This window comes from Mercenaria mercenaria, chromosome 2 (genome assembly GCF_021730395.1).
Source record: "Mercenaria mercenaria strain notata chromosome 2, MADL_Memer_1, whole genome shotgun sequence".
NCBI classification, from domain to species: Eukaryota; Metazoa; Mollusca; class Bivalvia; order Venerida; family Veneridae; genus Mercenaria; species Mercenaria mercenaria.
The window spans coordinates 110,732,848-110,743,227 of NC_069362.1; the positions used below are offsets into that span (position 1 = coordinate 110,732,848).

The 10,380-nt window shown below is 33.3% G+C and overlaps 1 long non-coding RNA gene across 1 annotated transcript; it reads left to right on the forward strand.

Moving 5' to 3' along the window:
• Positions 1-446: 446 nt before the first annotated feature.
• On the forward strand, positions 447-6,815 carry LOC128555348 (uncharacterized). The gene is made up of 2 exons (XR_008369998.1): positions 447-884; positions 1,787-6,815. It is a non-coding gene; the product is annotated as an uncharacterized LOC128555348 (long non-coding RNA).
• The last annotated feature ends 3,565 nt before the right edge of the window (positions 6,816-10,380 follow it).

Genomic DNA, 10,380 nt, shown 5'->3' on the forward strand with positions numbered 1-10,380 from the left:
ATTTTACAAATTTTCCCATGATATGAAAACGAGCATAGTGGGGGTACGGATGAACAAGGATGAAAAATTCATTTTTGGCCTTGACTAAGTTTAAGCCCCCTGCCAATTACTCACCGATTTATAAAGGGTTATTAAAATATAATATAAAAGCGAATTCATTTATTCTTGAATTGATATTACAATAGTTTTATACACAGCAAGTATTGTTTGGATTCACGGTGCCCGCAGCTGCATTACATTATAATATGATTTTTGTACTGTTTGTGCAGCTTTAAAAGTTTTCACCATTAACTTTGAAAAATCTCGAGGGGAGGGGATCCGCCCATGAATAGAAATGTGATTCGGAGGCCGAACATCAAACGCACCCTGCTTATCAAAATAGTGCAATTTGATACAACGAACGCATAATATTTTTACTACCTTTACAAAAGATAACGGATCATATGACATATCTAAATAACAAGCTGTTACATTGGAGTGAAAACTGAATTGTATTAGGCTATAACATCTGCATTATTGACTTGTTACTAGTATTCATTCTTAGCTGGAATTTGAAAACTTTGGTCAGCATGAACCTGTCTTCACTGATGATATCATGCCTTAGCGGAATATTGTGCTTCAGTGTGTCTTGACCTTTTAAGGTTAACTACGTTTAGAAATATGCACTCTTTTCGTAAATATTTTTGATTCGTGAATTAACACACACACCACTTTACGAAAGCGTGCAAATATTATCGGTGTATTTGAAAGGAAGTACATGTACATGTAGCTATTAGATAAAATGTGTTGCAAACCGACACGTATGGTGATCTACGTACAAAGTAAACAAAGAATTTTCGTAGCTTTGCGGCGTTATTAAAAATACAGTGCTGGCTAATACTGAGGTAAACATCATTTATATTTTATCTTAACCACAATGTAAATATCATTGGTTTATTTTTCTCAATCATATTTAGTTGTAGGAATTCGTTTACAGGTAAAGCGAAAACTCGACAAATTGATTTCGTTGATCAATAGTCGTCTATTATCTTGTAAAAGCAACACTGATGATAAAACTTCATAACTAAATCACTCAGGGGAATAAAACGCATTACCAATTATCATTTACAGCTATGGATAACCATCTTTATTCACTGCATAGTATACACTAGTTCATGTTTGAGGGTTGCCACAGATGTTTTGAAACTGATTACTTTTCAATTTTGTGACCTTTTTAGTATAGGTAATAAGTAGAACTCCCTGTCATTGCACATACATTGAAATAAAATGATTTTGAATACATGGATCTGAATTCTGTGACCCTTCATATACAAGCACTAGGAAAAGTTTTATTAAATGTTAAAAAATAGACGTTTTATTCCCTTCAGTGGCCTATATCGTTTTGTAGCCAAGTGGCCTTTGTCTTTTTGTAGTGAAGTGACTTGTTCCTTTTTAAAGTCAAATGACCTTTATCTTTGATGACCTATGTCGTTTTGTAGTCAAGTGACCTTTGTCATTTTGTAGTCAAGTGACACTTATCTTTTTGAAGTCTTAACGACTGTGTTCGGTTTTGTTTTATCTATTCAGAGATTTAAAAAAATCTTTCTTAAAATACATGTACAAGTATATAGGATTATATATACTTTTTTAATATGTTTTAACAATACACACATCGTACAAGTCAACTTTCTATTTTAATGTCAGTATACAAAATGGTTTCTGGAACAGAAAGAAAATCTTTACATTTGAAAACACCTCTGTTATTAAAACACTACTATAAAAAGCGCTTTTAATATCTTTACTTCAGGTTGTGAAGTATGGTGGACGTTGTAAACATTTTGAGTTGTTCCATCTGTATAGAGATTTTCCATATACCACGAGTATTACCATGTCAACACACAATCTGCCAAGATTGTTTATCGAGCTACATCAATGATGTGAGAAAAAAGAAGGGCAAGAAAAAGAAATCAGCGGTCACATTTAAATGCCCTTTGTGTAGAGCACCAGTTGATCTAAAAGAGGAACCATTTGATGCTTCACATTTCCACTAAATTTGACAGTTGTTGCTTTTGTAGACACTCCGTCATTTCTTGATACTTGCTCCGGAAGTCCCGAGAAAAATACAGGTAAGGCAAAGTCTGAGAGTGATTCTACAAACAGTGTGCTAGCTACAAACACAGTAGCAGAGAACGGAAAATTGCAAAGTACAACCGAGCATTCTTTCGACAATTTATTCGACGTTAGTTACGGACTTCCGAGGCATGTTGCACAGTGTATCTTGAATCCTATAACAAACCGTAAAGAGTTTAGTTTTAGAATTGTTTTGGCAGTCATAGAGTTGTTTATCTGTATGATTATCGCGTCATATGTCCTAAGCGTGGTTAAACAACACGACTTGTGGTTAATCTACTTCATCTGCTCAGTTAACACAGGTAAAGGGATTATAATATATTCGTGGAAAGCAACGAGACATAAAGATCTTCGGGTATTGTTCATATCTGCACTTGGACATGTTGTGCTTCACATATTTGAGTGTGCTTTTATTGGATTCCTGGTGTTCTTCGTTTTATTCACAGCTAGTATTCTGGAAAGCATTCAAACAGCACCAGTTCGACGGTTAACTGTTATGTCTGATCTTGGTCATCCGCAGTGCTTTGAAGAAAAATATCTTGATTTTGAGTTTGTTTTGAACCAAGCAATGCAAACTATGAGCTTGACTTTCAATAAATATGTTATACAATTCCATATTCTCAAAGATAATTGGTACCGCTTACTCATAAACTGAAACAAGTCAAAATCCAGTCGGATTGTGGTCAATTTTGTAGTTATACTTGACAAGCTTTTCAGATGATTGCAACTGGTTGTATACGTTTAAAAGTCCCATTCCGATGGTCATCCTCTCGGAACTATTGTTTGCGTAGTGTCCGACGGTACGTTCGGCACTCTTTCCAAAACTCTCCAAAACTCCGTAATTCACCAATATTGCTTTAATACCTTCACATTCGCCAGAAGCTATGGCGTCAAAATCAAGCTTATAATAGAAATTTATAGGCATTGTAGTTGACTTATTCGACGAAACTTAAGAGCACTTCGTCGGCGTCCACGTCCCTACTGGTTAGGCTTCTGTTCATTTACTGGAATTTTAGTAACCACCCGTGAAAATGCATTGAAACTTCAGACCATTTTCATTATCTAATGCGCAACGTACAGGTTCCATAACTCTGATTAGCTTTTCTTGACAAAGGACCTTGCAATTTTTACACACCCGTGAAACGGGACGCATTATGTGACCGCCTGCGGCAGACGCCTGGCGTTCCCAAAGATTTCCGCTCTGTAACTTGAACATGTCTTATGCAGTACTCACCAAGCAATGTTAAAAGGCTTAATAGCTTATTGCGGTCAAGTTCGATGACCAGACTAGATTGCCTCAGAGGCTCCTTGGTAAAGACCCTTTAATTACAGTCCCTGGCTCGCGGATTTTGCTTTTTCCGCGTTACCACCGGCACAAATATTTACTCTGAGTGGAAAATCGCGATGATGTTTCACATTGAATCACTATTGAAGACTGTGATAAATCGCGATGATTTTTTAAGACCCCGCGATCTATTATAGATAAAGTGCACAAATATTTACCCTGAGTGGACACTTTATCTATAAAAGATCGCGGGGTCTTACAAAATCATCGCGATTTATCACAGCCTTCAGTAGTAAATGACTGATTTTCCACTCAGGGTAAATATTTGTGCACTTTATCTATAATAGATCGCGGGGTCTTAAAAAATCATCGCGATTTATTATACTTGGTATATAAAAGAAGTATTTTATTTATTTTCGTATAAATATAAAGAACGGTCTGCGATGATAATTTTTTAGCTTCAATTAAACAAATCACACATTACTAGTTGAAAAAAGTTATTCAATAGTTTATCTAGACTAAACATTTAATGGATTCTTATGTATACTAATTTAACCAATATATTATATCAAGCTAAATTTGAACACCAATTAAAGCTTTACACTGGTAATACATAATATCCAGTTTATAAAAATATATAGCGTGTGAGTCATTATTTTTGTTGATATTTTAAAAAAAACATACTTCAAATGTTTATTAAATATATAAGAAAATGTGCATTTCATACCACGTGTATCATTTCTCTTAAACGTGATCATATATCGGCAAAAGTTGTCAATTAACCCCCTATCTATTGACACGCGTTATAACCACATTGAAATATCTCGTCACTGTGAAGGGTAAAACACGTAGCCGGTCTAATACATGTACAATATAACAGTATACTGACAAACTTGCAAAATTTACTCTTACTTAAATATTATAATATTATTGCTGAATTAATCTGTCAACCACGTGTTCGGCTAAAAGGACAATTTAACGCCTGCATGTAGTTTACATGTTTTGAAAAAAGCACCTGGCAAATAAAGAAACTTCAGATTTTCTTGCGTATATTCGTGCAATTTTTAATTGAATTTCGTTTTCTTATAACTTTGTTTATTATTTCAACAAGCACTCCTTTAAACAAAAACAAAGAGTTTATGCGCCAAATTTAACGGTTACCTTCTTAATTTTTATTTTATTGCAATAACAAGAAAAGAAAAAATGTTAGGCATTTTTGTATTTTACATCCCTTTATTTCAAAACATTCTTTATCTTTTAAACTTTTAAAGATTATTTTATCTCTTAATATTTATATACTACCTTAAAATTTAGTCAATAATAATTTTTTAATTGTGAAATGTAAACTTTGTAATAATTTTGGTTTGCTTTTGCCAAATTATTGTAAATTTAATTATTGTATTTATACATGTATCTAGCGGAATGTCACATTACATTCACCGATTTAATTTTAAAAGCGCGTAGACTGTTCTTATTGTAGTTTAAAGCAACTGGTTTAAAGGTTATTTGATATATATGCGATTTATCTTCCCTATTCATTCATATTTACTATCATCAGTTTTGACATTTCTTGTACAGGTGAAACTCAATAATCTGATTTTATCATGTTGTGTTATATTTCAATAGCTGTGCATGATTGTACGTTTATGATAAAAACATTAACCATTCTTTCGTAAGTTTTTTTATGTAAATGGAAAAAAAATTACACTGTATAACATTTTTACATTATTTTATCATTATGATACTGAAAAAAAAAGTTTTCACTATATGCAGATATTTACTTTTTACATAATACGGCTACATTGAAAAACACACTTAACATATTATAAATGGTAAGACAAAGAATGCATTATTTTATATAAAGATAGTTGTTATCAAATCTTGTCAGTAGATACATTTTTTGTTATGAAAATACGTATTACAGAAAGAATCTGTGCAAAATATATTGGAAATTATTATTAATAGAGGTGATGAAGACATTTACTTTTCATTTTTCCTAAGAATATTTGATGTTAAAATTCCTGTCGGTTTATATGCATTCTACACTCTATATAACATTTATATCGTCATTCTCTTACCTGTAAATCGCGGCGATCCACCGCAATTCACCGAGAACCACCGGCACTTCACCGCGATATGCCTTCGCAATACACCGCAATCGATTTATTTCTTTTGATCGCGGTGGAAGCTGAAACATATATTACGGGGATGCAGCAAAAAACGCGCATCCCCGTGGCTCATTAAAGTGTCCGCGCTAGGGTCCAATCGCAGGGAAGCGCGAACTTTGAAAAATCCGCGAGCCAGGGACTGTACTTACATTGGTGAAAATAAAGAGTGTCCGCTCTCTAACTTGAGCAGTTCTTATATTTGTTCACCAAACGGGGTCACAGTTTATTGTATAATATTTCGAACAAGTTCAATAACGAGCCAGATTGTGCTAGAGATTCTGGAATTATTACCCTTGAATAACTTGAAATTGAGAAAATTGACAATGCGCGCTCTTGAGTAGTTCTAACCAAGTGTTTACTAAATTGAGTCACAACTATCTCGATCAGTTCGATTCGATTAACAATCTGGATTATCCCCAGAGGCTGTTGAATTTCTAAAACAGAGAAAATTGATAGTGTCCGCTTTCTAACTTGAGTAGTTCTTATCCATGTTTCGTTATTCTTGAACATAATGATTATGGGCATAAAATCTCTGACACTTTCGATAACCGGCCGGATACTCCTAGTCACTTTCGAGTTATGGCCCTTGTATTATTTGAAATTGTAAAAAAGACAAAGTACTCTAAATATATTATGTCCACAAGATTTAGTCCGAATGTTTATGGTCGATAAGGTCATACCCAGGGGGGTAGTCTTTGTTGCTCTGAAGTTATGGCCTTAGAATCAGTCGAAAATGAGAAAGGATTAGAGAGTATTTTGTAAATTAAAAGTAATTTGATGTGATGGGCGAATATTGTGACAGTTTTCTGGCTCTTGTTGCTTGTTGGTTTAGGATTGTTTTCTTTATATCAGCTGGTGTCTCAGATACCTCGTGTAGTAATGAATTGAAACTTTAAATTTGTTTTATGTGGTTATCTGACATGTGATGCGCAACTTCTTTTACTCAATGGGCCCATCCCAGTGGTTCCTCTTTTATAACATAGCAATTTTATTAAAGTTTTTTTTTATAAAAACCGGCGCCACATTTAACATCATACAAATGGAGGATTCTATGACTCGTACTTAGGTTTAAGCTATATTTTTCGCTCTTTTTGAACATGATTATTTAATTATACTTGATATGTTTTCAATTTACTTTTTTGTTACAAGTCTTTTGAATACTTGAGCATTTTTGTTAGCCGACGTATTTAGTTTTCAACTTATTCTTATATTTATTTTTTATTTGAATAAATGTAGTATGTTATTTGATTAAACACTACGACTTGGGGTACAGCTGGTTCAAATTCCAAAGTTGCCGGTGCTGTGCTGCTTAGAATTATCAAGACGGCTTGGCAAACGTATGGAGAGATGGATAAAACAGTCAAAACCAAAAATTTGACCCACTTTAGAAAATTCCTTGTCGCCTTCATTCTAGTTCATCTTTTACAAACTCATGATGAATAAATTACATTGGAAAGAGGTTTTTACTTTAGCCAGGGCATATTCTTTGTTTTTTAATACTTTTAGTCGATCTTTTTTTCTACTTTCTATGTGCAGTAGGATTGAAATAAAAGCTTTCTGCTCATTTCAGCCATGTCGCCAAGTATAAATAATAACTCTGTTGATAGCACTGGAGTACATCTGTGCGCCAAAACTACATGCAGTATTATGAAAGAGGGTTCATTATAATTGCGGAAGGACATTTTCAATAGCATAAGCACAAAATGCATTCATCCCGGTCATAATTATTACTGTCGCCTAAAACAGTTCTCACCTACCGTAACAATATCTAATATATTAACAAAGTATTTTGAAAAAGGTATACATGTGACAAAAGTGACACAAACTGTCGTCAAATGATATAACTTTATTAAAATAACACCCTTGTTACTATCTGATAAGTAAATATTTCTGATATTATTGTTTCAGTTCATTTTTATTTTGTCGCGATTTAAAATCTCTCCTCCGTAACGGGGACTTCTTCAAATGTACGTGATAACAATGGTGTTTTCCCTCTGTGTCTGTATCATTTACCTTGAATGCATCAGTAAGAAGGCTTGTTTTCAGTATATGCCATCAAGGTATCGAACAGTTATCAAATATTGAAATAATTTTATCTCTTCCGTAACGTATCACTTCCGTAACATAACATCTTAGCTGTTCTAACTGCCTACTGAAATGCGGAAAGCACAATAAAGTTTTTCTCATGCGTCACTCGAAGGAAGCAGAGGCTGATCTGCAGAGGCTTTTAAGTGTAATTTTAAATTTATTGTGGAACAGTATTTCAAGTAAATGAGATAAGTTCATAGTTATATACAAAAAAAACATTATACTACATGATGTTTATGAGAATATGTTTTAAGGTGTTTGAATGTGTTTTCTCTGCTTTTCCAATTGGGTTTGAACGTAAAACTATACATAAAATATAGCGCTGAAATAAATATGCCTCTTTAAACATGTCCGTTACGGAGGCGATAACGTGTTCATAAATTCCAGTGCGACCATTCAAATTCCATACATGAACATTTGGCCAAAGAGATATGTCAAAACGAACTCAGAATCAAGAAATATATATTTTTCTGACTATTTTATCTGAAGAGAAGTGATATAGAGCTTGATTTTTCCTACAATAGCGTTATGGAGGTGAGATAGTTTGTCTGACTGCATTGAACTTGTCCTTGTTTAGTCACTGCACCCAATACGATCTGGTTTCAGTAATGTTCTCGTCATTATGTGATATTTAATATCTTACTAGCTTTTTTAAAAAGAAATGTGACTTCGGCGACCACATGTTTTATTTTGTTACCGAGAAGATATTATGTTACGGAGGTTACATAGAAATTTTGTTATTTATGTTGTTGAAATAAGGTATTCTTAGACTTGTTTTATTGTAATTAGGTTTCTCTGAATTTCCTTTTCTGACAAATTTGACTATTTTTCTTCCATGTGCAAAGAAGATGTAGTGGCACATATGACTTACAATGATTTGAACGGACTTAATCAAACCGAGTCTGCTATTATTTTAGTTGACTGCATTCTTTGCTTTCAAAGAATCTTTACAGAATTTATTATCCAGTAGAAACTGTTGTATGTTGAACGTCCGAAACATCGATGTGACAGAATGAAAAACAGAAAATGTTAGTAAGGAAACGTTAATTAACATTATTTAGTGAATTGGAAGTGTTCAGAGAATGGTAGACAAACACACTAATATCAGAAAGGTAACCGAAAAATGCAATTTTAACTGTTGCTTTCAAATCACAGAAATTTGTGTGCGAGGAGATACATCTGAAAGGCTGCGTAATTTAAGACATGACTCCTGATAAAGTTCTGATTAATTTTCTTCCTGAATCTTGAAAATATTGTAACAAATGCAAAGTCCCATTCGTCCAAGATGTAAAATGAATAAAAGAAATCAGACGTATACAAAATAGCTGATTATTTAGAAAAGACAGGAACATCAAGAAATGTTCGATGTTCTTTGACGGAGATCGTAGATGGATAGAAAGCCTGCATCATGAGAGGGCTTTATCATTTGAACTTTATCTAAAGAGCCCTGACATTTTATATTATGCTCATTAATCACGGCAGTTTGATTATAGGCTTAACTATACATGTAACACAATTTCCGTAACGCATTATCACTTCCGTTACTAGATGCTCCAATATTTGCTGTATATACAGATTTTGTATAAATGCCACACATGGTAGTTTAGTTTAGTTGCTGTTTAGTCTTTTGCAGGTTATTGTTTGAAAATGTACTGTTTCAATGGCTGTCTCTTTAATGAAATGTATTGTTTTTTTTAATTTATGTTAGGTGACAGGTTTCTAATACTTAAGCACTGCCAGAACTGTAATATGTCAACTTATTGTGTTGTGTTTTAACCAATTCTTTAAAGCATTTGATAAAGTTCCAAAACCATGTTCCCATGGTAGAAAAAAACAACAACAATATATTCTTTAGGCTTATGTTTTCATTTCGTTGTAAATTTTATCACTTCCGTAACGGAGTTGTATGTTTTTAGAATCGCCATTCCAACACTGTGATATACGTAGCACATCCGCAAGTTTTTGTGTGGTGTTAAGGACATTCTAAATTGACAGAGGGTTGCCAATTTTCTTCTATACGATGCTCAATTTAATAATTATAACGAGTGTAAATATTCAAATTTTTGTTTTAAGAAATACAGCTTAAAATTGTCAGTCATATACCTTTATTTTCTCTCGTTATTGACGGTAGAAAATGTCATATTGATTGGATTGTGTGTCTGATGTGTTTATCAATTATGTTGCATTAAAGTGTTTCTTTTGAATAAGTAATTGCGTTATTGTTTAATTTCTTAATGTCCAAAAATATAGATGGTCACTAAAATCTACCCTCCGTAACATGAGTAAATGCACATATGTATCAACATTCGATATTGTTTAAACGCTATCAATGTTGTGGTAGAAATTTTTCAGAGACAACCAGGAGATGTTGGACTTTTAAATAATACAAATTAAGAACTGTTATTTAACATTCACATTTTTAAGATTTTTCAAATTGTAAGTGGGTCGAATTTTTGGTTTTGGCTGAAAAGCAGAAAATGTTACAAAGTCTCCCTAGTTCTTACTTGTCGTACGTGATAGCGATTGGCTGTTTTAAAAATGAAATATGCATATTTGTCAAGGTATTTTAGAACCATGCGGATACCTAGTTTCAAGTGGGCTTACGTGCTATACTATTACTGTGAACTTCATTAGGGTCATGCTAAATGAAATGCAAACACACTATTTCAAGATAATTACCGAATCATTTAGACGGTCTAATTTACTGTAATAATAATATCTGTACGTATT